Source organism: Thamnophis sirtalis, unplaced genomic scaffold (assembly GCF_051295495.1).
Source record: "Thamnophis sirtalis isolate CommonGarterSnake01/CBP01778 unplaced genomic scaffold, rThaSir2_p1.2 scaffold_3, whole genome shotgun sequence".
NCBI lineage: Eukaryota > Metazoa > Chordata > Lepidosauria > Squamata > Natricidae > Thamnophis > Thamnophis sirtalis.
The window spans coordinates 144,238,633-144,265,325 of NW_028261383.1; the positions used below are offsets into that span (position 1 = coordinate 144,238,633).

A 26,693-nucleotide genomic window follows, 5' to 3' on the forward strand; every position below is an offset into this window, starting at 1 on the left:
GGCTGCAGCGAAAGGTTGAACGGTCTAGCCTTTTTTCCCCCAGCCCTCCGCCCTCCAGATCGAGAGGGCAAAAAACTCGCGCGGACAGTCGGTGCAGTCCTGGACACTTGCCCGGGAACAGATGCGTCGGAAAGAGGGATGGCGCGGCGAGAAGTTTGGATGCCCGCAGAGACGGGGGGGAGAGAGATGGAGGTAGGGGGAGGAAGAGAGAGGAGGGGAGGGGGAGAGAGGGAGAGGGAGGGGAGGAAGAGAGAGTGAGGGAGGACGGGGGAAGGGAGGGAGGGGGGAGCAAAAGAGGGGGAGGGAGGGAGAGAATTGGAGAGAGGGATAGAGGGAGGGAGGGGGAGAAAGAGAGAGGGAGGGAGAGTGGGAGAGAGAGAGGGAGTGAGACGGGGAGGGAGGGAGGAAGGGAGAGAGAAAAGAAACGCGTGACAAGGAAAAGCAGGTAACTGGAAGCCGCCCAGCTCAAACCAGATCCATATGCGAGGTGAAAGGGGTGGAAACAGCTTCCACACAAAGAAGCCAGAAACCCCCTCCCCCCATGATCGCCCTCAAACTTCCCAGCAGGTCCGAGAAGAAAAAGAAGGGAGAGTGGTCTCTCTTCTCCCCTCATTCTTCCACCCGTCCCTAACTCCGCCTCTCCTTGCCCCCATTCATTCCGGCCGGCCTGCCTTCCCTTTGCCTTGCCCTCCATCCTTCTCTTACCTGGCTCGGGCAGCCGAAGCGACGTTCCCGTCCGCCTTCTCACACCGCCGCCCGGAGAGTAGAACGAGGCTCAGCCCGCAGCGCCGGCGAAAGCCGACAGTCTCTCTCTCTCTCTCCCGCCTCCTCCTCCACCCGCTCGCCTCCCCACCTTGGGCAACAGTTGGTAGTTGCGCGAAAGCCACGCCCCCGCGGGTTGCTGTTGCTAAGCGCCCCGAGCGCTTCATTGTATCCGTCCGGTGAGATCACAATGGCGGGGTTTGCGAAGATTCCAAAAAGGGGCGGAGCCAGGAGTCGGAGAGGTAATAATCACTTGGAAAAGAGGTCAAGGCTGGCCGGCCGTTCGTCGTTGTTTGCGGCCGGCGGGGAAATCGGAGTCTTAGCCGAAATGCTAACCGCCCGACCCGTCGGGAAAAGCGGTGAAATCTTTCGCTACTTAAAGGGGCTAAATGTCGAAGCCGGTCTTTTTGGGCTGCGGTGCCGGATAGTCGCGTTAAAGGGGGGAAGTTCGGCTGACCTCATAAGATTTGAGTTTTTGAGTAGTTGCGCAGGGCCAAAAACGCTTCGGATACTTTGCCTCTTTATTCCTCCGACGGAGTAAAAGATAAGTAGGGCAGTTTAAAGGTAAAGGTTCCCCTCGCACATGTGCTAGTCGTTCCCGACTCTAGGGGGCGCTGCACATCTCCGTTTCAGAGCCAGCGCTGTCCGAAGAGGTCTCCGTGGTCATGTGGCTGCCATGACTAAACCCCGAAGGCGCACGGAACGCTGTTACCTTCCCACCAAAGGTGGCTCCTATTTTTCTACTTGCATTTTTTACATGCTTCCGAACTCTAGGTTGGCAGAACCTGGGACAAGTAATGGGAGCTCACTCTGTTACGCAGCTAGGGATTCGAACCGCCGAACTGAAGCTCAGCGTCTTAGCCACTGCGTCCCGGTTTTACGGTTTGCAATCTTGCGATGGAAGAGGAAAATTCTCAAGAATTGCAGAAAAAAACATCTCTTTTTCTCAAACCTTCTCCTTTGGACAACTGCAGTAAAGTTCTTTATTTGAAGTGATAATTGGGGGCCCTTGTTTCAGTGGGATGCAAAATTTGTTTTACTTGGATAATAAGAAACAGCTCCTATATCTTAACAGCATTCCAGTGTTTGATTTTTAGGTTTGCATACTGTGTAAATTCGGTCAACTGTGGTTTACTCTGGAAACCATATTTAGCAATTTGAGTAAACCAGTTTAAATGAGCCATTTTCTCTCTATCCTTTTTTATATATTGTTGTCTCGATGAGAGCCAGTTTGGTTAAGGCATCAGGCTAGAAATGAGATATGATGATTTCTAGTCCTAACTTGGGCAACTGGGTGACCTTGGGCCAGTTGTTTTCAGCCTTAGGAAAGAGGTAATGGCAAATTGTTAGTGAAAAACCTTGCCAAGAAAGCTGCAGGGAGTTCTCCAGGCAATCTCCAATAACTCAACATAACTGAATGGAAGAAAAAAAAGGTCAATAAAGTAATATTTGTGAGTGTTGTAGGGTAACTCCATCACTGCAGGTTTTCAAAAAAAAAAAATAGAGTGAATAACTGACTTTTTTCATTTAGAATTGAACATAATGTTAAAAACAGATTGTGTCAAGTTATTTGTTACACAATAAAGTTTTGATCTTAAACCAATTAGCATTAATATCCCCATTGTACTGTTATTTGATGTTTTTGCACATATCAGTAAAAAAAAGAGGATAAACAAGTTTGACAGCAGTTAAACTACCCAAAAATATGGTATGAAAATTGTTGGTTTTCTAACTTTTTGTACATCAACATACGCAACCTTTATAAATATTTCAGACCACCTCAAAACCAGACTAAATGATATTTTTGCCAGGCTATTTATCTATGTTAAATGAGCCACATTGTTGTATATTACTGTAATTGGCAGCAGCCAGTAATAATTCTACCTCAATTCTGACTTAGAATCTTATTTAGTCTCACCTGGACTATGGTATAAAAATTGTTGGTTTTCTTTTTGTACATCAACATATACAACCTTTATAAACATTTCAGACCACCTCAAAACCAGACTAAATTATATTTTTGCCAGGCTATTTATCTATGTTAAATGAGCCACATTGTTGTATATTACTGTAATTGGCAGCAGCCAGTAATAATTCTACCTCAATTCTGACTTAGAATCTTATTTAGTCTCACCTGGAGGTGATGGAATTTGAATCTGATGAGAATTTGGCATGCAAGTCATTTGCTCTGTCACTCAGCTGCTCTTCTTTCTCTCTTGGGGCTCATTGTTACTGGGAGCCTGATCTTGCAGAAACTACTGTTTTAAAAAGTCATGGGGAGCTGGCAGCACATCAGACTTTTCCTCGAAGGCTTGAAATACGCCACCTTCATTTTAAAATTTGTATGGCATCAAATTTGAATTAAAATTTGTATGACTCCTGCGAGTCCCTTGGACTGCGAGGCGATCAAATCAGTCAGTCCTAGAGGCAGGGGTGAAATCCAGCAGATTCTGACAGGTTCTGGAGAACTGGTAGTGGAAATTTTGAGTAGTTTAAGAGCTGAGGTGGCGCAATGGTTAAATGCAGCACTGCAGGCTACTTCAGCTGACTGCAGTTCTGCAGTTCGGCTGTTCAAAGCTCAGGGTTGACTCAGCCTTCCATCCTTCCGAGGTGGGTAAAATGAGGACCTGGATTGTTGGGGGCAATATGCTGACTTTGTAAACCGCTTAGAGAGGGCTGAAAGCCCTATGAAGCGGTATATAAGTCTAACTGCTATTACTATTGCTATAGTTCAGAGAACTGGTAAATACCACCTCTGGCTGGCCCCAGAGTGGGGAGGGAATGGGGATTTTGCAATATCCTTCCCCTGCCATGCCCACCAAGTCACACCCAGCAAGCTACACCATGCCCACCAAGCCATGTCCACAGAACTGGTAATTTAAAAAAATCAATTTCACCACTGCCTAGAGATCAACCCTGACTGCTCTTTAGAAGGCCAGATCTTGAACTCAAATACTTTGGCCACCTAATGAGAAGGAAGAACTCACTGGAGAAGAGCCTAATGCTGGGAAAGATGGAGGGCAAAGAAGAAGGGGACGACCGAGAATGAGGTGGCTGGATGGAGTCACCGAAGCAGCAGGCGTGAGCTTAAATGGACTCCAGAGGATGGTAGAGGACAGGAAGGCCTGGAGGAACGTTGTCCATGGGGTTGCAATGGGCTGGACACGACTTCGCAACTAGCAACAACAACAATAGCATCCTTTGAATGGAGAAAGTGATGGGCCTGGTTAGTGCGTGGATGGAACAGCTCCAGTGAACCCCAGAACTGAAGGCTTGCTTGGCATGTTGAAAAACTACTCAGGAAGAAAGCATTAGACTTGAAACTATTTCCATATGGCTTCCAAAAAGGCTACCAAGAGAACCAGTTTGGCCTAGTGGTTAAGGCTCCAGGTTAGAAGCAAGGAGACTAGAAGTTCTAGTCCTGCCTTAGGCATGAAGGCTGTGTGATCTTGGACCAGTCAGTCTCAACCCAACTCACCTCACAGAATTGCTGTTGTTGGGAAAATAGGAGGAGGAAGAAGGATTAGGTATGCTTGCTGCTTTTGAGTTATTACTAAAAAATAATAAAAGGGTACAAATAAATATTAATAAAAATATACTCTCATGGCCCAGCTACTTTTACTCAGATCCATATGGTGGGGTTTAGATGATCTACCTACAGTTTAGCCTACTGTTTCCATAATAGTATTATCTCCCTTGAACTCAATCTTTCTCACATGTCTTAAATCTTGGCTTACCATTCGTACATAATACACATTACAATTCTCTGGCTTGTTTTTTTCCTCCCGAAGGTCTGATTGCCCTCTAAATGTTCTTCAAATACTTCCTTAAATATCCCACTAAAACAGCTTAATCCAGTATCTTTAAACTTCTGCCCTCACTTTGTTGCTTATATGAACAGGAATTCACATCAATCTGATGCTTTTTTGTTTTTGCCTTAGACATTTATCAGACAGTGAAAAAATAAGCAGCAATCTCTTCACATTCTACAGTCCACAAATGCCATGCTTGCATACATTACAGAATTGTTTTAAGAAAAACGTATTACATTTTGAATATAATAATTCAATGTTTACTCCGATATTTACAAGGTTTACTCTTCTTTCTCTTCAGCAGAGTAGGGGAAATAAGTTATTTCGATAAAATGTTTTGCTAAATTAGGAAAAAGTGCCTCACTGAGACAGATCAACTACCACATGAGCATCCTTTCATTCAGTTCAGAGGTGGTATTCAGCAGGTTCTGACCAGTTCTAGAGAACCAGTAGTGGAAATTTTGAGTAGTTCAGAGAACTGGTAAATACCAGCTCTGAGTGGCCCTGCCCCCATCTATTCTCTGCCTCCTGAGTCCCAGCTGAGGGAATGGGGATTTTGTAGTATCCTTCCCCTGGAGTGGGGAGAAAATGGGGATTTTGCAGTATCCTTCCCCTGGAGTGGGGTGGGAATGCGGATTTTGCACTATCCTTTTCATGGAGTGGGGAGGAAATGGAGATTTTGCACTATCCTTCCCCTGGAGTGGAGAGGGAGTGGGGATTTTACAGTATCCTTCCCCTGGAGTGGGGAGGGAATGGGGATTTTGCAGTATCCTCCTCCTGCCACGCCCACCAAGCCATGCCCACCAAGCCACATCACACCCACCAAGCCACGCCCACAGAACCAGAGTAAAATGTTTGAATCCCACCACTGGTTCATATCCCTTATTCACATGAAATGAAACAGATTTTTTTTCTTTAGAAGAATGATGTCAGCCTTCCTAGGTACACCAAACAGGAAACCCAACCAATGGGCTAATTTTACTTTACTGTAAGGCTATATTAACAGAATCTTGCAAGTCCAAAAGTACAAATCTCCCACCACCATCTCCTTTATAGCCTTGGAACTTAGCGAGGGTCTCCATCCATTGTGAAACAGTTTCACAATGGATGGAGACCCTCTCTTATCCATTGATTCTTCCCTAAGCATCTCTTTGCCCTGGTCTTCCTCACATATCATTCCATTCTGGGAAACAGATTGGGCTAAAAGAAAAGCTGGCCCCAAATAATTCTATGAACCTCTGTAGGGGAGGGTGGACTTCATTCTAGCTCTTTCCATTCCTAGCCCAATACCTTAATATTTGTGCCACATTAACAGACATCCTTAAAATCCACATGATATAGCCTTGATCAAAATCACATTAAGTTTAAGCATGGCTTTTAAATTACAATTGACTGTATTTGGACAATATATTAAGCCATACCTTATGGTCTAGAAATCCCAAAAGTTGAGTTTACAGAGCAGACTAAACCAAACCAAAATAATAATAATAATCACAGCTCATTCAGTGATCACTGATAACCAATTAGTTTTACCATACAAATATATGGTAAAATTCACTCCTTATAAAGTTCATTACTTTAGTGGAATACATCTAAAGTCAACATTCCATAAAACTATCCAAACATTCTATACTTAAACCCCAAATTCTTAGACCTGAAGCCAAGCACATTATCTATTAAATGCAATTTTACTTGGAATATTGGGTTATTGAGAGGCAGTGCAGATCGAAAGCCAAAAAATATGGATATGCTTGCCTCACTTGATAAGGCATTTGGGAGAAAGCTGATTCTCTTTACTTAGACACAGAATCCTAGGGAAATACACATTTGAATGAAAGAGCCACCAACAGGGCACCCTCACCTGTGCCATGTTGTCACCTCTAAGTCAAATATGTATTTTCCTGGAATTGCACAACTACTATGCAAACAGTGGAGATGTGGCTTCTTTAAGGGGGGCGTAAACGTGTATGCTGTGCGTACTCATGCCTCCTCTTCCTTTTCAACTTTGGAACCAAAATACTGCTCATCCCTATTTCTGATCATCATTTGTCTGAGCTTTGGAGTAGTAACCTACCAAAGGTACTTACATGAAAGACTGCTATTGAAACAAAGCTGGTTGCTTCTCAGTTCATGCCTCTATAGGTAGTCCTCGACTTATAGCCAGTCACTTAGTGACCATTTGAACTTATGATGGACACCCCAAAAACTACTTGTGACCCAGTTCCAAAGTTCCACTGACTATCCTCCCTCCCAGTCATATGACTATATTTGAGGCACTTGGCAACCAGTCTGCATTATGGACATCTGCAGAATCCTATGGTCACGCGACCACAATTGATGATGTTTTTGCCAAAAACAAATGTTTACTTTTGTTTTTTTGCAAAAAAATGCCCCATGGCAAACAATGGGTTCGCTTAATGACTGCATTGTTTAATGACCACAGATTCATTTAGCAACCACGGTGATTTGCTTAATGACTGTCACAAAAAAGCTGTAAATCAGGTTGGTTACATGATAACCCACTTTACGACTATAAATGGGTCAGCTTCGTTATCACTGTAAGTTGAGGACTACCTGTATTTCTCAGTACTGATACACAACCAGGGCTGCCTCACTTTATTCTTCTGCTGTCAGTAACTTCCTTTTCTTGGGTAGCATTTCTCAACCTGTGGCTTCTGTTGTGTAAACCATTCATTTGCTTTTGTACGAAAATATATTCGAGAGGAAGTGAAAACATAAGGAAGATGAAAATGAGAGAAACAGTTTGAAACAGAAACTTTCTGATAAAGTTTTATCCTTCAAAGCATCTTCCTAACTGCAATCCCTTTGGGATGATCAACTCTTACCTCCTTAGGAATGGACTCAAAAGGAAAGGCACTCTGTCCTTCACTCTTTTCCTGAAAAAATCTTCCAAAAATACCAAGTTATAATAGATGTGGTCCAGATGCCGCAGTTTCTTAATTTAATAAACCCACAATGGACTGGATCATGTTTTGCTGAGTTACACCAATTGGCTCACATAACACAGTGAAGTATAAAATACAGTAATCACAATAGCTAAGTTTGTTCAATGCATTGAACTATCAAGAATACGACTGAAATTTAGTTCTTTGTGTCTCGCCAAAGAAGCCACTCAAAGTATTTCTTGCAGAATTTTTCAATAAGGGCTGTGGGGAAAAAACCATGGTAATTGTACTCCGAAATAATCATAACAGTGGCGTTATTGTTGCCGTTGTTATAAAATTATTATTTTTTTCTAATATGATTGCAATTGTATTTTGGAGACTTTGCTTCTTTCAGCATGAGTAAGCATGGGCTGCATTTCCATAGTACTGCTTTTTCATCCCCGCTTCCTTCTGATTTCACAAAGCGAGGCAGTTGATGCTATCCTGAAGCTGCATCCAATATTTTATCTTTCCGTGGAACACATTTGGAGATGCAAAGAGGGGAAATGCCAGGGAGGTGGTGGGAATTACACCTTTTGGTTACATCAATAGAAGCTGTTTCATCAGCAGAAAATGGCACTTTCTGTATTTTCATTATATACTCTTCACCACCTTTTATAACTTGTTAGAAATAAAGCTAATAAATAATCAAAATAGATAAACATAGAAAACATGACAGATGTATTGAGACTTCAATTCCCAGACTAATTATTTATAGGTTGCCATTCCCAAAAAATCATCCATTTTATTTTGCAACGGTAAGCTTTTGAGGTATTTATACTGTTTAAATATACTGTATATATATATATGAAAATTGAAATTCATGCAAAGAGTAGAGCAGAGAATAATCCAGCTACTCATTTTCTTCATGCTCCTTAAAAAAAAAATCATAGATCTTATATGTTCCTTAGATTATTAAAGAGGGGTTTTTTTTCTCCTGAAATATTTGGGCCATGTCATAAATAAACTATAAATTACATTTTCTATTTAAGAAAATGCATTTAAGTGTGAAACATCTTAAGATATTTGATAAACTAACATTATTTTAAATCCTGCTAGATTATGAAAGCCAAAATGCAGCAAAATGTTTCAATGACTTGAATTGCATGTGAAAATGTATCAGTAATAAATATTGAATAAGGGAGAACCTGACTGAAAATATGTTTTATTTGTGATAGATTCATAGATATTATGTATCAGTGTATAATGCGTGAATTGGTGTACTGCTCAGATCAGGTTATACAATTTATTATGTCAACTGCATAATTAAGAATGTATAGACATCTGGTTGTTAGAAATCTATCCAGCTTATTACAAAAATATAACTCAATCCATCATAGCTTCAATATATTGATCTTTATGAAAGTGATAAAGCTGTAGACACTGAAAACCTATTTTTCCCTAGATTGCACCAAAACCCTGTTTACTCCTTCATTTTTATTAGCTAACATTTCAAAAATCTGATTGGTCACTATAATATAAATTCCCAAAATACAATTCTCATTCTTACGATTTATTTGCAATCGGTACGGAAACTCCATTGCTTTGATATACTGAGCTAAAAATCAGGATGTGAATAAGTATCATGCATTCAGCTTTTCATTTCTCTTTATGTGGGTGAGACATCTAGCTATGACTCAGCACTTAAACATATTTTCTCATAAGGCATAATGGTAGGTTTATGTTCTTGCAAATAAACTCTGATTTCAGAGTGAATGTGTTCTGGTATAAAGCCGATTTCCTATTATAGCTTTCTTTTTTAAACCTTCAAGCTCAGTTCATACATTGTGAGTATATAAACCATGATTACCAAGGTGCCTAGATTCACAAACTATAGATAAATTCATTATGGTTTAATTTAATATGTGAACCTAGATAATGAGATGATAAAGTATAACAGGTCAGCAAACATTGTCTAAGACTCTAAAATATGTTGAAAATGAAAGGGGTCCAGCTAGTGGATAGGAAAGTTGAAAAATTGCCATGTGAGCATTCTCATGAACTATATTCAGTGGTGGAGTTCTTTAGTTCTCCCTGAGTTTGGTCGTTTTCTTAAAGACATTTCATTAAACAACTAGGTAAGATCATCAGAACCCAACTAGGGAACATCATCAGTGCACTGATCATCACTGATCCTCACTGCACTGATGATGTGGCCTAGTTTGGTAACGAAATGTCTGCAGAAAAATCACCAAGCTCAGAGAGCACCTAGGATCCCATAATTCAACTCTGAACTACAGATACTCTCTTCTTTCCATATATTCTGCCCCTTATTGGAATATTACTCAACTTGACCCAGTGCAGGCTGTCAACTCACGGCCCATGGGCCGAATGCATGACACGCTGGCCCCACGCCGAGTTTAGCAAAGTGGGGGGGAGTCACGATACATCATGTGATGTCACCATGACAATGCAAGTTTGACACCCCTGACCTACTGCCTCAGAACATCAAGCTAGTGAGGTACACATGGAGACTGGAACTGCCTCCTCCTTTTGATATCAGGAATATCAAAGGAAACTTGTTTTGAGATGTGCATTCCAATAGAATCTAAACTGTTCAGCAAATCTGGATTCTATACGCACCCAAATAGCTAAGCTCCATTTTGGGAAATAAAATGAACTATACATTTAAGTCTGAAAAATCAGAATGGACCCTATTGTTACCTTATTCCTCATTTTTGTTTGCTGTTGTCACACACAGTCTTCAGAATTAGTGTGAGTTTTAAGCATTAATAGGTTAAATAGGCAACTGAGTGAATAAATATATAAGAAATCGTTGCTCCCATGATTTCTAGCAAGACAGCAATGTGCAATTCCCCAGATGCTGATGCTGCTTTGCAACTCCCACCATATGTTAACATATTCTGTAGGACTTACAGGAATTGGCATTCAACAATAGCAAGAAGGCTACCTGTTGCCAATCTTTGATTGATCGGTTTGATGAACCAGCATGGTTGAAGAATTAGTTATTACAAAACAGCGGAACCCATTTGAAATGACATTGAGGAGGGCAGTTATCTTAGAAAAAAATATAAGAAAATGGAGATGATACAAGTTATTGTAAGATGCCTCACAGTATCAAGAATGTGCTGAATAATAAATATTGGCAGCAGAGGGCACTTCCAAACAACAGCATTATTCTGATCAGTACTCACCATGAACACCCACAGGTCAGATAACTGTACAAATAGCAATAGCAATAGCAGTAGACTTATATACCGCTTCATAGGGCTTTCAGCCCTCTCTAAGCGGTTTACAGAGAGTCAGCATATTGCCCCCAACAATCCGGGTCCTCATTTTACCCACCTCGGAAGGATGGAAGGCTGAGTCAACCCTGAGCCGGTGAGATTTGAACCGCTGAACTGCTGATCTAACAGTAGCCTGCAGTGCTGCATTTAACCACTGCGCCACCTCGGCTCTTCACCCCTGATACCCTTCCCCTCTCCAACTTGGGGAAAAGCCATGGCAATAGAAAGAGAACTATTTCTTAACATGTTTTGATTGTTCAAACTACTAGTACTAGGAAAGTTGGGCTGTGCCTTAACTACAGTTCAGTTGCTTCTTAGTGAATCATTCATGCTGCATCATCATGGTATGACAATCTGCAGAGAAACCCAAATGAGCATTGTGAGCATGCCAACCTCAGCAGCTGCACATGGTACGAGCACAGAAACACAGCAGAATGCAACAGAAATGTGATGCTTTTTTTTCTTTGCAGGTGAGGAAAGGAGATGTGGAATTCCTGGTGCTCTCTGAATTTGGTTGTTTGCTTGCATTACATTTCATGACTCAAATAGATAACATCAGCAGCATGATGGTGGGGTTATCTGCCTGTTTCCCTATAGAACTTGCCCTGCAAGATTTGCTAGGGTTATGCTTTCCTCCCTAGTGGTTCCTTGTTTCGAGTATTGTTTTCTCTCTGTTTGTTTTGTATTGATCCTGGCCTTTCTCAATGTTGGCTGTGGGAAGTGATGGGTTCTATTCTTTTTATTTCCTGCCTATGTTAGTTTTTTTTAATTGCTTATTTTGAATAGCATGTGAATGTGGTTTATTTCTATGTGTCTGTGGATGGAAGATTTGTCTGAATGCCAAGCTTCTACAAATTCCCTGGCTGTGGTATTTTGGGATTTGGCTTAATCTAAAATGCTAATAGTTTTCCTGTGGAAACTGTGATTGAATCCCTCCATGTGTTTTGAGATTAAGACGTCATGTCTTCTGACAGGTATCCGGTGTTCATGGATGCACTCTGCTAGTCTTTCTACCTGTCTGTCCTACATAGTAGCTATTGCAGTCCTTATTCTCCTGGTTCTAGATTACTGTTGTTTTTAATTCTTTGGGCTCTTGGGTGTATAAGATGTTTTGGAGAGCTTCCAGGGAATATGTTTGCACAATTGTGTGTGTGTGTGTGTGTGTGTGTGTGTACACGTACATACGCACATACATACATACATAACATAGATACATACATACATACCAGTGGTGGGTTCCAGATCCCGTTGAACTGGTACGGTGCAACGTGGCCCAGCGTCCCCCACATGCACATGTGTGCATGCATCCTTACTTCCGTGACACCTCCGTGACGCTCCAACTGCTCGGCGGAGCATTGCACAGGCGCTGTACGCTCCATGCGCATGTGCGGAAGCGCCAAAGAGCTCAAACACAAGTAAGGAGCTCGGGTGGGCCCTCCAGAGCACCGTATCGGAATGGTACCTGGTGCTTCCGGCAGGCACCGATACTCCCGTACTTGCGCGTACCGCCTGCAACCCACCACTGATATACACATCTATGTCTTGGGGGAGATCTATATAAGATCTATATAAGAAAGTCTTCAGGTTGGCACAAAATAACCCTGGAGTAGATTTTAAATGCACCCATGCTGATCATCCCCTTTCCCAAAAAATATGTTGGAGGAAAAGGCTATTACACCTTAAGTAATATTGAAAGTGCTCACAGAACTCCTTTGAATTGTTCAGCCTCCTTAGAACCCAGAACCCTTCTTCTCCTTAAAACCCAGTTTGCTTAGTTAAGGTTCTTGACAAGTGAGATGTTCGTTTGTGCCCCGGCCAATGGGAAGAAAATGTCACAGCAGTCAAGGAATGGGCTAGCATAGGAGATCTGCTTCAACTTGGCACCTATAATAGAGTCATGCTGGGGCCATGAGAATCATTGGGAAGATCAAGACAATGGACATTCACCTAGCTAGCAATTGCAGAATCTTATAGCCTGATTGTTCCCCGAAGAATGGAGGCCTTTAGGAGACAAGCTATTATAATGCAGCATTCAAGCAAGACAACGGCAAGCTTTTTTTTTTAAAATGGAGGTGTCACTGCCATGACACATGCTTTAGGGATCACCTCCTTGATACAACTGTAAGGCTCCAATAGGACTGAGGACTTTCCAATTTAAAATTAGCTTCACCAGCCAGTGTGGACATGGGAAAGACCAATGATACAAAGATATGGTATATGTGAAAAAGTGTTATTTCTTGGAGAGGTGAACAAAATGATTCCCAATTAATGTGTATTAAGCCTAGCTGAAATTCTAGGAATCTAAATATATCTGGAAGGAATTAGATTGTGGAAGTCTTATCTAGCCTCTTTTTATGGCAAACTATACAGAATTCCTAAGTAAATCAACTGAAAATCAATTTTTACAACAAAACTGTCATGGTTGGCTTCCAATGAAACCCCCGCTCCCAACCAGATGGCAGCAATGGGAGGGGAGAGGGAAAGCATTGGAATACAGAGGGAGGTATTGGGGCAAAGGAATGCAATTCAAGTGTGCCTACTTGAAGCCTGAGACAAATCCAGCACCCCAACGTCATTGGTTGGGAAAGTTCAAGGCAGCGAGACCATTCCCAAACAAAGCGAGTGTAACCAATTGGCTAGGCTAATGGACAGTGGGAGGACCAGGGGAAAAGGGAAAGTTTTCCTATGCTTTTTGTGCGCGAAACTGTTAGCATTGGCTTTTCTACTTCTGTACCCATATGGAATCTTCAGTAAATTTCTGCTCTTGGTAACAAGATGTCCCAGGATTTTCCTTTGCTGGATTAACCAGTGGGATGGTTGACATAAACCATCACATAAATATAAAAAGCAGAGGCATGCCTATCCCTGAAACTTACACAATCTGATAGTAATAGTGTCAAGAACATTGTCACTTTGGTTGCTGAAAAGTAGAAGAAATTTGTTGGTCAAAGGCAAAGCAGCCATCCCCAATTTTATATGTTTCAGATGTGTTAGAACAAGGGTTGCCAACCTTTCGGACCTCAGGGACCACTAAATTCGTAATTTTAAATCTCATGGACCACTAATATGATTTTTTAAAAAGATAAATAGTATTTAGGGAAATCTAAAAAATGAAAATAATTTTTCGGCGGACCACCAACATTTTCTCACGGACCACTCATTGGTGACCGTTGTGTTAGGATAATGTTTCCCAAGACTCCTCAACCAGACTATTTGGAAAAGACTGGCCTATTCCTCAGTAAGCACAGCAAAAGTTTACTCTTGTCTTTTATTGCCCACATCACAACACTAAGGAAATACATTTGTGGTTTTCAATCATGAAGTGCAACATTGGTTGTGCAAGTGACAGTTGATTGTAGTGGCACTACAGTCTTTAGGATTGAGCTCCTGGAAGCTGTCATCAGTTCACTCCCCACATTATTCTCCTATAGCAGTGACGGTGAAACTTTTCAGCACCAAGTGCCGAAAAGGGAGCATGCGTCAGGGCCGCAACAACCCAGAAGAGGCGCTGCCCAGGGAGCATGCTCAGGCTGAAAAATGATCTTCTGGTTTCCGGTGCGCACATGCACACTGGCCAGCTAGTTTTCAGGTTACTGGTGTACATGCATGCACGCCGATCAGCTGGCCAGTGTACATGCTCATGCCAGAAAATGGAAGACAGCATTTCCAGTTTCCGGTACTGCCACGTGCAGCTGATCGTCACATGTGCATGTGTGCCAGAAACCTGGAAGAGGAACGGCCGAGTTCACACATGCCAAGGGACATGGCTCCAAATGCCACTTTGGTTCGTTATCATGATCCTATAGTTCAGGAAGAACCTTGTTCTTATATACTTGCAAAACAAGCTCCCCAAAGAACAAGCCAAATTATCCTGTTTCTTGGGGACTTTGAATTTGTTCCGTGCTATTAGACAAAGAAAGGTTTCCTATACCAGGAATGCACCAAGCCTGCAATTACTTAATAATCACTTAAAGGTCATTTTAAAGAAGTTCCAAGACACCAAAATGTGCCAGACCAAACAGTAAGTCCTGAGAATTTGGAATTTCGAAGGCAAGTCCTGAGCACCCCTCACAAAAACATTGGCACAGTGGACATACATAAAATGCCATTTACAAAGAAACAAACTATGGAACTAGTTCCTCAATCTCCTCTTCACTCTAATTTTTCTACTGCTGACCTACCCTTTTTCTGGATAAATTACTAAATAAAAGGTTTAGACTGCTAACTCCATGGATCCAAAAGCTGTGTGTCTGTCTCTTTCTGTCTGTCTGTCTTCTGTCTCCCGCTCCCTCCCCACTCTCCCTTTCTCATATTAAACATATTTTTTAAAAGGAAGATCAAAAACTAATACACACTAATAGAAAGTAAAAAGAAAAAAGAAATCAAAGAAAAAGTTAAAAGTACAAGACAGAGAAAGAAGAAAAACAGAAAAGAAAAAAGATACAAAGAAGTTGTTTCCAAACCTCTTAACAGTGGCTGAAAGTACAATTATAAATTCAGTTTATTCTCTATTTTCTCTCTTCTTTTTATAATCTATCCTGCCTCATCATCAAACCCATACATTATAAGTTCATGTTTTTCTGTTTCACGGACAAAGTCCATAAGAGTTTCTAGTCAGCAATAACCATAGATATTGTATTTTGTCTTATCAAAGAAGTCAATTTAGCCATTTTAGCAAGTTCCATCCTTTTCGTAAACCATACACCTTTTCGTACTCTTTTGTGAGTAATAATGGCTCTTTCCGTCTTTCCGCTCAACAGTAGTAACTGTGAAAGGGATCTTGGAGTCCTAGTGGACAACCATTTAAATATGAGCCAGCAGTGTGCAGCAGCTGCCAAAAAAGCCAACACAGTTCTAGGCTGCATAAACAGAGGGATAGAATCACAATCACGTGAAGTGTTAATGCCACTTTATAATGCCTTGGTAAGGCCACACTTGAATACTGCATTCAGTTTTGGTCACCATGATGTAGAAAAAATGTGGAGACTCTAGAAAGAGTGCAGAGAAGAGCAACAAAGATGATTAGGGGACTGGAGACTAAAACATATGAAGAATGGTTGCAGGAACTGGGTATGTCTAGTTTAATAGAAAGAAGGACTAGGGGAGACATCAAAGCAGTGTTCCAATATCTCAGGGGTTGCCACAAAGAGGACGGAGTCAAACTATTCTCCAAGGCACCTGAGGGTAGAACAAGAAGCAATGGGTGGAAACTAATCAAGGAGAGAAGCAATTTAGAACTGAGGAGAAATTTCCTGACAGTTAGAACAATTGAAACAGCTTGCCTCCAGAAGTTGTGAATGCCCCAACATTGGAAGTCTTTAAGAAGATGTTGGATAGCCATTTGTCTGGAATGGAATAGGGTTTCCTGCATAGGCAGGGGGTTGGACTAGAAGACCTCCAAGGTCCCTTCCAACTCTGCTATTGTATTATTGAATTATACACACAATAATCTCGCTGCAGTTATCATGCACAAAAACAAAGTTGCATAACTTTTTCCAACTATTTGTCCAACAACCCGGGAAGAAAAAGCTTTGCTCTCAATTGTGCCTTCATCTTTAAATTCCTCTGAATTTTTTCATTTATTTATCAACACTGCCCATCCCATCTAAGTGGCTGCATGGGCTTATGAATCAAAACTGTAAAAGGTAACATAATAAAAAAATATTAAAACACAACTCAAAAGATTTAAAAATTTATAAAAGATGGAGGGAACACCGTGACACCACTATCTCGAAGTTCCGGAAGGACCTCCAGTAAGCCTCCGGAGCCTCCGGAGCCTGGGGAGGACGTTTTCGCCCTTCTGGAGGCTTGAGGAAACTCTCCAGAGCCCGGGAAGGACAAAAACACACACCCCCAGCCATGATGCAGGAAGCTGAATAGGCCACATCCACCATGGCCACACCTACCCTAACCGGGCAAAGAACCCCTTGCTAAAATTTTTGAAGCCCACCCCTGATACTACCCCATGCCAGATGGCAGAGCCAGCTCCTGGCACTTTTCCAGGAGGCCAGGAAAGTGGGGGCCCACCTCACCTATGAGGGCAAGATCTTCCATGAGGCAGAGAAGGCTCTCTTCTGTGTTATGTATTTGAATCCAGAATTTTCTAGGTGGTTTTTTTTTACACAACTACCAAACATGATAAAATATCCCTTCTTGTTGTTCACATATCCCACATAAATTACAGGGGTTCCACCACAAAACCACGTTCGACTAAAGTGCGCTCGACGAAACCGCGTAGCTGACGTCATCACAGGGCAACAACAGCGCGGAGACAGAAGCATGCTGTAAACGCTAAATCTAAAATTAACCCCTAAACCTAAACCTAACACCCCTAAACCTAATCCTAAACCTAACCCTAAACCTAACCCTTAACCTAACCCTAAACCTAATCCTAACCCTTAACCTAACCCTAAACCTAACCCTAACCCTTAACCTAACCCTAACCCTAACCCTAACCCTAACCCTAACCCTAACCCTTAACCTAACCCTAACCCTAACCCTAACCCTAACCCTAACCCTTAACCTAACCCTAAACCTAACCCTAAACCTAACCCTTACCTTAAGTTGAATCGGCTTGCTTTCAAAGAGCTATTTAAAGCGCCCTTTTTTCTCCGCGCTCGCTGTTGTCGCCCTGTTGATGATGTCAGCGACGCGGTTTAATCAGGCACGCTTTAGTCGAGCGCGGTTTTGTCGTGCCACAAATTACAGGTAGTCCTCAACTTACAACAGTTCATTTAGTGATCGTTCAAAGTTACAATGGAACTGAAAGAAGTGACTTATGACCATTTTTCCAGAGTTATGGCCTTTGCAGCATCCCCCTGACCACATGATCAAAATTCAGATGCTTGGCAACTGATTCATATTTATGAGGGTTGCAGTGTCCCAAGATTATATGATCCCAGTTTGCAACCTTCTGACAAGCAAAGTCAATGGGGAAGCCAGATTCACTTGAGAGACCGCCTCCTGCCAATTACCTCCTCACCACCCATTAGATCGCATAGATTGGGCCTCCTCCGAGTTCCATCTGCCAGTCAGTGTCGACTGGCAACTACGCGGAGGAGAGCCTTTTCAGTAGCAGCTCCGACCCTTTGGAACGATCTCCCCGTGGAGATTCGTACCCTCACCACCCTCCAGACCGTCCGCACAGCCCTCAAGACCTGGCTATCCCGTCAGGCCTGGGGTTAAAGATTATATTCCATCCCCGCCCGAATGTTGAATGAATGTTGCTTTACTCTTTTAATTATGTATTGTCCTATATGTCTTTGTATGTTTCCCCTTCCTATATAAGTTGTAAGCCGCCCTGAGTCCCCTCAGGGAAAAGGGCGGCCTATAAATAAACTTAACCTAACCTAACCTAACCTAACCTAACCTAACCTAACCTAACCTAACCTAACTTCACAACTGAGACAAGGAAGGTCGTAAAATGGAGCAGAACTCACTGAACAAATGTCTCACTTAACAACAGAAATTTTGGATTCAATTGTGGTCGTAAGACTACCTATATAGCATAGTATAAATTTCAACCTTTCAGTCACATATTTTACCATTGCTCCATCTGTATATTAAACACAAAGATTTTAGCCCGCTTTATCATATATTATTTCACTTGTTCTGTTTTAAATTTCAATAAAAAATGTATACATCTTAGCAGTTATGTGGTCATCATTTGTACACAGTTCTGAAAAGAATGGAGTTACATTCAGTGGTGGGATCCTGCTGGTTTAACAACCAGTTCGGTGATTGTGTGCTTCGCACGACACGCACTCCGCCATCTGTGCAGTTTTAACAAAACATACATTACTTCTGGGAAGTAACACAGCTGAGGCGCGGCCAAACCACTCCGAACTGGTTGAATCCCACTCCTGGTTACATTATGACCTAATGTGATGTATAAATCCAACATCAGGTCTGATTTAGCCCTCAGGTGTTTTAGATTCAGAATGATCTGTGAGGCTCCGAGTGAGACATTTCTTTCTTTTAGCTTAACCCCGTTTATTCTCCTCAGGCAGGAATTGCAGGTTTCAGAAGCAACAGAAACTTTACAAAATCTTGTTTGGCTGAAAAAAGATTGATCCTGGTTGGTTTGCTTTAGCTAACTACAGTAAAAATATACGAACCTTTTCCCAAGCTTGGACTGGACAGGAAATTGCAGTTTATTGAAACCCCAAAATAGAAGCTTTCAACCAATTCCTCTTCTTCTGTCTGGAGGAAGAGAGGGAGGAGAAACTCTACAAGCTGAGATTTACCACCATGTGTTGACATCTTTGAACTGGGCTACAGAGTAAAAAGACCTTCTCTGACACACTCTGTATTTTTCTTATAGCAGCTCTTACTAATATGGAAAAGAAAGCACTAAGTTGCACATTCTCATTTCGCTTCTAAAATAAATATTGCATGCCACGGTATATGGATGTACTGTATATGCAGAACTCAATAAAACACAAAACTACCCCCAGCTTTTTACCAGCGTTAACAATCATTCATTGGTTTTGTCTGAAATATGAATCAAATGGGCTAAAGAAAATCCCCACTGAGTACTTTACATCACATCAACACCATACTTAGGAGTGTACTTCAGGTCTATTAAATTGCTTTACACAGTAGAGTCTTACTATACTGCTGGACTGCCTCCACAGACATGTAGCAAATATACAATATGGTCACTAGGGGGGTAAAATAAAGTTAAAAAAAGGGAAGGGGATAAAATATATCATCTTTTAAAAAGAGAGCCTTAATTATTTTTTTACAAATGATTCATTCGAAGTTGCAAGAACAGAAAAAGAAGGCGGTGATGTGATTCAAACAGCTCTTTGTATTTATTTAGATGAATAAATTAAAGTAGGAACACATAATCTGGAGGACGATACCATCTCTGTCTTTGCTTTTACATCCATGTTCCTTATTTAGTATTGGGTTGAATGTAAGAGGCCGAATTTAGTTTCCAGGGGCAGTTGTCTGAAATTGGAGGCTTTTGTAACAGGAAACTAAATGAGAACCTACATGCGAGGTTAGATGAAAGTGAGCATTTGAGAAACATATATAAAAAATTGTCTACCAAATGGTCTCTGGAACAATCTTTGGACAAGAGGGCACTAGGAATGGTAGCTGTTTATTTATTTTTTTCTTTGCATACCTGTCTCCTGACAATCCATCTTTCCCCTTGGACATTATAGCAGTAGCAATAGCACTTAGACTTATATATTGCTTTACAGCCCTCTCTAAGTGGTTTACAGAGTCAGCATACTGCCCCCAACAATCTGGGTCCTCATTTTACCAACCTCAGAAGGATGGAAGACTGAGTCAACCTTGAGCCGTCAGAATCAAACTCCAGGTTGTGGGCAGAGTCAACCTGCAACACAGCACTGCATTCTATCTACTGTACTATCAACGGATCTTATGAGATGCCTTTCTTCAAAGCTCTCTGTCTACAGCTTTGCCTGCTATTTTTCTTGGTGCTATGGTGGTTGTAGAAGCAGGGTCACTCACAGCTTGGCAGTCTCTATGGCAGGAGTGTCAAACTGAAGGCCCGCAGGCTGCTTAAATCTGGCCCATGGGGCCGGCCTGGAAATATCAAACAGGCTGCTTAAATCTGGCCCATGGGGCCTCTGTCAGCCAAAACAGGCCGCGGGTGTGTGTGTGCATGCAGCCCCCATATGGCCCATTTTTGGCCTTCCCAGCCCCCTGTAGCACTCCGTTGGCCAAAAACAGGCCACACAAAGGCTTTGTGGGGCCTCCGTGGGGCCCATTTTCAGCCAGCAGAGTGCTGCAGGAGGCTGGGGAGGCCAAAAACAGGCTATGCAGGGGGCCATGTGGGGCCTCCACATACCCTGTTTTGGCCAGCAAAGTGTTGCAGGAGGCCATTCAGGCCAAAAACAGGGCACAGGGGCTGTGTGTGCCCCCCCCCCCCGCACCCTGTTTTGGCTGGCAGGGTGCTGCAGAAGGTGTCCATCCCGTCTCCCCACCGTTCCATGCCCCCCCCAGCCCGTGGACAACTACAATACTGATCCGGCTCTCGAATAAATCCTGTTTGACACCCCTGCTCTATGGTATCTCACCAGGAAGATTTGAGACACAAAACCAGGCGTTCAAGTCCAGTAGACGTTTATGTGGTGATGGTTTCTTCCTGATGGCAACCTTAATTCCAGTGAAGAAGAAGCTGCCTCTAGAGTGGGCTTCTAAAGCAGAGCTGCATGGCCTAGGCTGCAATAATTTGGAAACCATCACACAGTCTTGAGCCCTGTTGAGTTTTGCAACCCAGATCTGATCACCTTACTCTACAACTTTCATTTTATCCCTTTTGTGCTAAGTCTTTTCCGAGTTTATGCTCCGTGCTTCACCCTTCAGAAGAGGCCACGTGCCTGTCAGGAGCCCTATAGGCACTCTCTTCTCGCCATTGAGTATTATGTGTGGCCAGAGGGCCACCCACTCATATCCAGCCCAAAGTCTTCAAAGTACAGAATAGCTGTGCACAATTAGGATTCGTCTGGGATGAGAACACAGTGTGATTTTATTTAGCATGATGAAATTGCTCTTGGCTTTTTCCCCCTGTCCAACAAAACTGACATTGCATTTTGTTGTGGCTGCTGTTATAGTGCCCAGCATTTGCAATCCTTCTTGGTTGCTCCATATCTAAATCCTGAGCAATACCCACCTTTGTGTTAAGCTGCATCAAGCACTGCATTAGTGAAAATTTGGGGGTGGGGGTGGGAGGAGATGTGTGATGGTTGAGAAAAGAATTATGTACCGAACCAGACTGACAAGGCCAAAGTTCTCAGGGTTCCAAATAGCATCCCAAAGTAAATCAGAGTCCAAGGCAAAGTATTACTCAAAGTTCCAATTTATTAAGAGAGCCACGTTGGCACATCTGGGAAAACCTGAATCTGAAAACTTCCCGGTTTTCCCCACCCAGTTGAAGGTTCAAGATCTTGCCCCACACCCACAAGTCCCATTACATGGCCAATCTTCCACTGCCATGCTGGGAATGTTCCACGCATCCAGTTCCGGTCAGGTGCAGAGGTGTAGAGACAAAGGATGACCTTGGCTTTCTAGAAAGAATTTGTTATGGCTACATAGCATCTAACTCTGTACAATACCCCCGCCCATTTTCCCACAATATAAAAGGTATAGTAGAATAATAGAAAGTATGGCAGGCCAAACATCCAAGAGGAATATGGCTGGAGGCCTGAGAAAAGCCTTTATCCAACTTTATTTGCTATAATCTGTTAAACATTATTTTTTTCCACTGTACCAGTTCTTTGAAAGTTGAAGCATGGGCACAATTATGCCAATTATTTCTCATTCACCCAACCCAGCAATTCAGCACACACCTCATTAAAAAAAACTTTGTAGACTTAAAGTGAAAACTTCTCCATCTTCTCAAACTAATATTCAGTATATAACAACTTGGGATGGTCTGAAAAAATATTATGATACGAATGATATAACATTTATATCTCTTCATATCCAGGTATTGGGTGGGGCAAATGAATATTGATAGAAACACATCTGATTATCCCATCCCTCAAACTAATCTATAATCAATTTATATTTAATCTCCTGAAACTTCAACATGACTAATACATGTAACTTACCCATATTTTTCGGACTATAAGACGCACTAGAGTATAAGACGCACCAAGATTTTGAAGAGGTAAAGTTTTTTAAAAAGTTTTTGCACTCTGCAGGCCTCCTGAACCCACTGCACGCCTCATTTTTTGTGAAAAATGGGTAGGGTGACCAGACGTCCCGCATTTGGTGGGACAGCCATACCTTTTCATAATTTTTCCCGCGTCCCGGGGCGTTCTCAAAATATCCCGCTTTAATTTTGGCGCCTTCTTGCTCGCTCCCCCGCCCATCCGCTGCCGATCGCATGGGCGGGGTACTATAGCGAGTGAGCGGGCAGATGGGCGGGGAGCGAGTGAGCCGCTCATTCATTCCCCCGCCCATCCGCTGCCGCTCGCATGGGCTGGGTGTAGCGAGTGAGCGGACGGATGGGCGGGGAGCGAGTGAAAAGCCAAAACTCCCATCGTGCTTTTGAGGAGCCTTGAGGCCACGGGAGCCAGTAGCAAGGCGGCGGAGGGGCTGGAGCAGGAAAAAAGGCCCGATGGCTCCTCAAAAGCACGGCGGCGGAGGAGGGGGCAGGGCAGGGGTAACGCAGTGCCCAGCTCAGGTGCTCCGAGCGGAGGGGGAGGAAGCACCGCTGCTGCCATGGGCGGGAGCTTTGGCGGCTTCATCTCAGCGCCTGGCGGCAAAATTTTTAATCAAGAACACCCCCCACCCGCCCCACCCGCCAATGGTGTCCCGCTTTACCATTTTTAAAATCTGGTCACTTTAAAAATGGGGCATGCAGAGAGTTAGAGAGCCCTGCAAAGTGCTCCTGGGGGCTGGAGTAGAGGGGAAACGAGCAAAAAATAGTCCATTTTTCACAAAAATGTGCCTAGTTTTTTTTTTTTTGCAAAAAACAGGCTACATATAGGCTTTGGGAGGCTTGTAGAGTACTCCCATTTTCCACTTGTTTTTGCCCTTCCCAGCCCCCAGGAGCACTTTGCAGGCCTCCGAAACCCTCTGCACGTCCATTTTTGCTAAGGGGGCAGGGTTTCGGGAGGCCTAAAATGCTGTATTCAGTGTATAAGACGCACCCAGATTTTCACCCTCTTTTAATCTTATAATCTTAAACATACAGTAAATATTTCATAAAGTCATCGCACAGAAAAAAATGAAATTTTCCCCTCATAGGTTTCTGGTATGTGACAATAAATTATAAGAGACATCAGTTATAACAAATAGTTTGGGGTTGCTTTGATCAATCATCATGAATAGTATTTTAAATGGGAAAATGTCTCTTAGGCACGTGCACTGCCATTTGTGAGCCATATTGTGTGACAAATTTCTGATCAAACATCTCTATTAAGCCAATCTTCCATTAAGATTTCCCAGAGCACAGATCCTATATTTATCTGTCATTATTATTTAAAACATGGCAAGTCAAAATAAGGCAGCCATGACTAATTAATTGACACAACATGACATTTCTTGACAGTGGATTTTTAAAATAAGGAATACATCGCTTTGTTGCAGGCTTCATTATGCAACCCACAAGAAGCAATGCTGCAGTGAAATTTTGTTTTTGCTGTTGTAAACAAGGACACAAACCTGCAGCTCTCTTGCAATTGTGTTGTAATTTAAGAGATTATCCCATGGAGCCATTGATCTATGAAGCATGGCAGTTGCCATGCTATCTTTTTAAACAGCTAAATTACATTGATCTGGCAAATAAAAAGATTCAATTCCTAATTTGCCATCGTTCTAACAGAGAAGGCTGAAAAGCATGCTTTTGAGAACTCCAGAGATGTCAGGTCGACCATTGGAGAAAATAGAATACTGGGTTAAGGTAATCCTTGTTCTAACAGAGCAAAGCCATTCTTTCATTCTTGTGAAGGATATTCCAATACAACTTTACATGTACTAGGAATACTTTAGTAGAAAGCGGTGGGAAGTGTATGGAAACAAGTGCTTCGCACATAACTGTCTAGGACAGGGGTCTGCAACCTTAAACACTCAAAAAGCCATTTGGACCCGTTTCCCACAGAAAAGAAAACACCAGGAGCCACAAAACCTGGGTGTGCGTGGCCAACTCAATATCACTCCCACCCAGTCACGTGACCGTGCCTACCTGGGTTTTGTGGCTCCAGGTGTTTCCTATGGGAAATGGGTCCCTCTCTCTTTCTCTCCATATCTCTCTCTTCTGTTTTCCTCTTTTTCATCCCCCTCTCCATTCCTTTTCCTTCCTTCCTTCCTTCCTTCCTTCCTTCCTTCCTTCCTTCCTTCCTTTCTCTTTCTGTCTGTTGCTGCGCAAAGGCAAATGCAGGGGCTCTTTGCTCCTGCACTAAGGCTTCGGCCATGCCACCACCATGACAAGGCAACAGGGTGACTTGGAGCCACAGCAGAGGGCCCAAATAGCTACATGCGGCTCCGGAGCTGCAGGTTGCCGACCCCCCAGTCTAGGACAACCCACATAAGTATAGATTCAATAAGTAGAATTTTAGAAATAGGAACTGAGTGTGCCTCTCTCTCTGTCTTAGGATGGTGGGTGGTAGCCAATTGCTTTGTCCAGCTGCTTTGGGGAGGGAGAAGCTATCCAATTTTAAATTTTATTCTAATTTTGAACTATATATAATTCAGAGTCTCTCTCTTCCCCCCTCCCCCATTTCTCCCTCTGTCTCTCCCCCCTCAGTTTTATAATTGTCTCTCTTGACATTCCCCATTCCCAATCATCAGTGGATTTGGGCTATACATGTCAACAGCTGTAAACGCAAATTGCTTTGGAGATGAACTAATTTTCAGTGTTTAATTGGCAATGATAATGATTTAATGTCTTTGATTTTATTAGTCTCTCTGGACTTCCAAAGCTGACATGCTATGATAAAGGGGCTTTGTTGTTCATTAACACATGTGCAAACTAGCTACCACACTGAAGGCACATAAAACGTTTTCCAGGAGTTGATAATGACCCCACTTTAAAATTCAGCATGAAACACTAATGTCGTAGTTATTATCTATATTATAGGAACAATAATTTGGAATTTGGGGTGCATTTTGATCTTCTCATAATAGCACTGATTACAAAGTATTCCTTAAACTGCCTGTACTCAAGAGAAGCCAAAATAATTATAGGCATTTTCCCTAAATTTGAGTGGATCAATTTAACAACAAACTAGGTGGAGAGGGTAGAAATGCAATGGGAAGTTTGACAACCACAGATGAAAAAAGAAACTGGCACCTTTCTCTCCCTTTCACCCGCTTCTGTGATTTTATATTCTTTTTATATTTTATAGTGTGTGGAAAGTATACCCCAAAAGGACAGTGCCAGAAACCTCATAGCACCAGAAACCTGAGAAAACACTTCCAAGAAACTCAAGGCAGCCCTTCCCCCTTAAGAAAACCCCAGGCAAAAGCACAAGCTGAAAGGAACACTTAAGTAGAGCCATTAAGATAAGGGGAATCAGGCTAAAAATAAACTCACTAAGGCACACTAGAACTCCCTTTTCCTGCCTCCCTGACAGGATTAACTCCTAAAACAGGAAAAACAAAAGAGCTGGGACCAAGATTAACCCAAGAAAACAAAACCCAGGGCAATCAGAAACCCATCAAAACCCCTCAAGGTGCAGGAGCTTCAAAGGAGAATTAAACATGTCACCTGTCACAGTCCCAAATTTGCTTCCAAACCAGGAACACTCAAGCTGTGTCACTACTTTTCTTGGCTTTCTGAATTAAAGGATCCCTTTTCTGGCAACTGGCTTCCATGTCTATTTCTTCTCAGCATCAGTGAATGCTTCCCAGGTGGGAAAGGAACACAGGAAATTTCTTCCAACATTAGGTTGGTGATTCCCTTCAATCAAAGGCAGGTTTCCTTGTGTGGGATAACCAGCTTGCCTAATCCTGAACAGAACATAGGAAGAGGAAGGAAACAAACACAAGGAAAGACGAAAAGAGAGAGAGTGGTTGGGTTGACACAGTATAGCACTGTGATGGTGAATCTATGGCACATGTGCCACAGGTGACACACGGAGCCATATTTGCCAGCAAAGCAGCCCTCAGTTCCGGATTTTCAGCCTTCTAGAGGGCTGGGGGAGGCTGTTTTCACCCTCCCCAGACTTCAGGAAAGCCTCCGGAGTAATGGGGTTATTTGAAGAAGAAGAGCAGTACATGGTGTCATTTTTATTCTAGCCAGTTAGTAATTCTCTTCCGTGACCCATCAAAAGGTCGAACGACAAAACCGCGCCCAACTAAACCGCGTCGCTGACGTCATCAACGCGGCGACAACAGCCAGTGCGGAGAAAGAACAGCGCTTTAAATAGCGCGTTGAAAGAAAGCCGATTCAACTTAAGGTAAGGGTTAGGTTTAGGTTAGCTTTAGGGTTAGGTTTA

The 26,693-nt window shown here is 42.6% G+C and overlaps 1 protein-coding gene across 3 annotated transcripts in view; it reads right to left on the reverse strand.

Moving 5' to 3' along the window:
* RAB11FIP4 (RAB11 family interacting protein 4) overlaps positions 1-26,693 on the reverse strand; it is a 216,796-nt gene that overhangs the window by 61,255 nt on the left and 128,848 nt on the right. Inside the window, exon 1 of one of the 3 annotated variants that reach the window (XM_087710325.1) lies at positions 706-827. The exons of 1 other annotated variant lie outside the window; for it this stretch is intronic. The gene's annotated coding sequence lies outside the window, so the exon portion shown is untranslated. Of the gene's footprint in view, positions 1-111; positions 212-705; positions 828-26,693 lie in introns of those variants that run through there. One more of the 3 variants, XM_087710326.1, reaches the window with a different exon arrangement.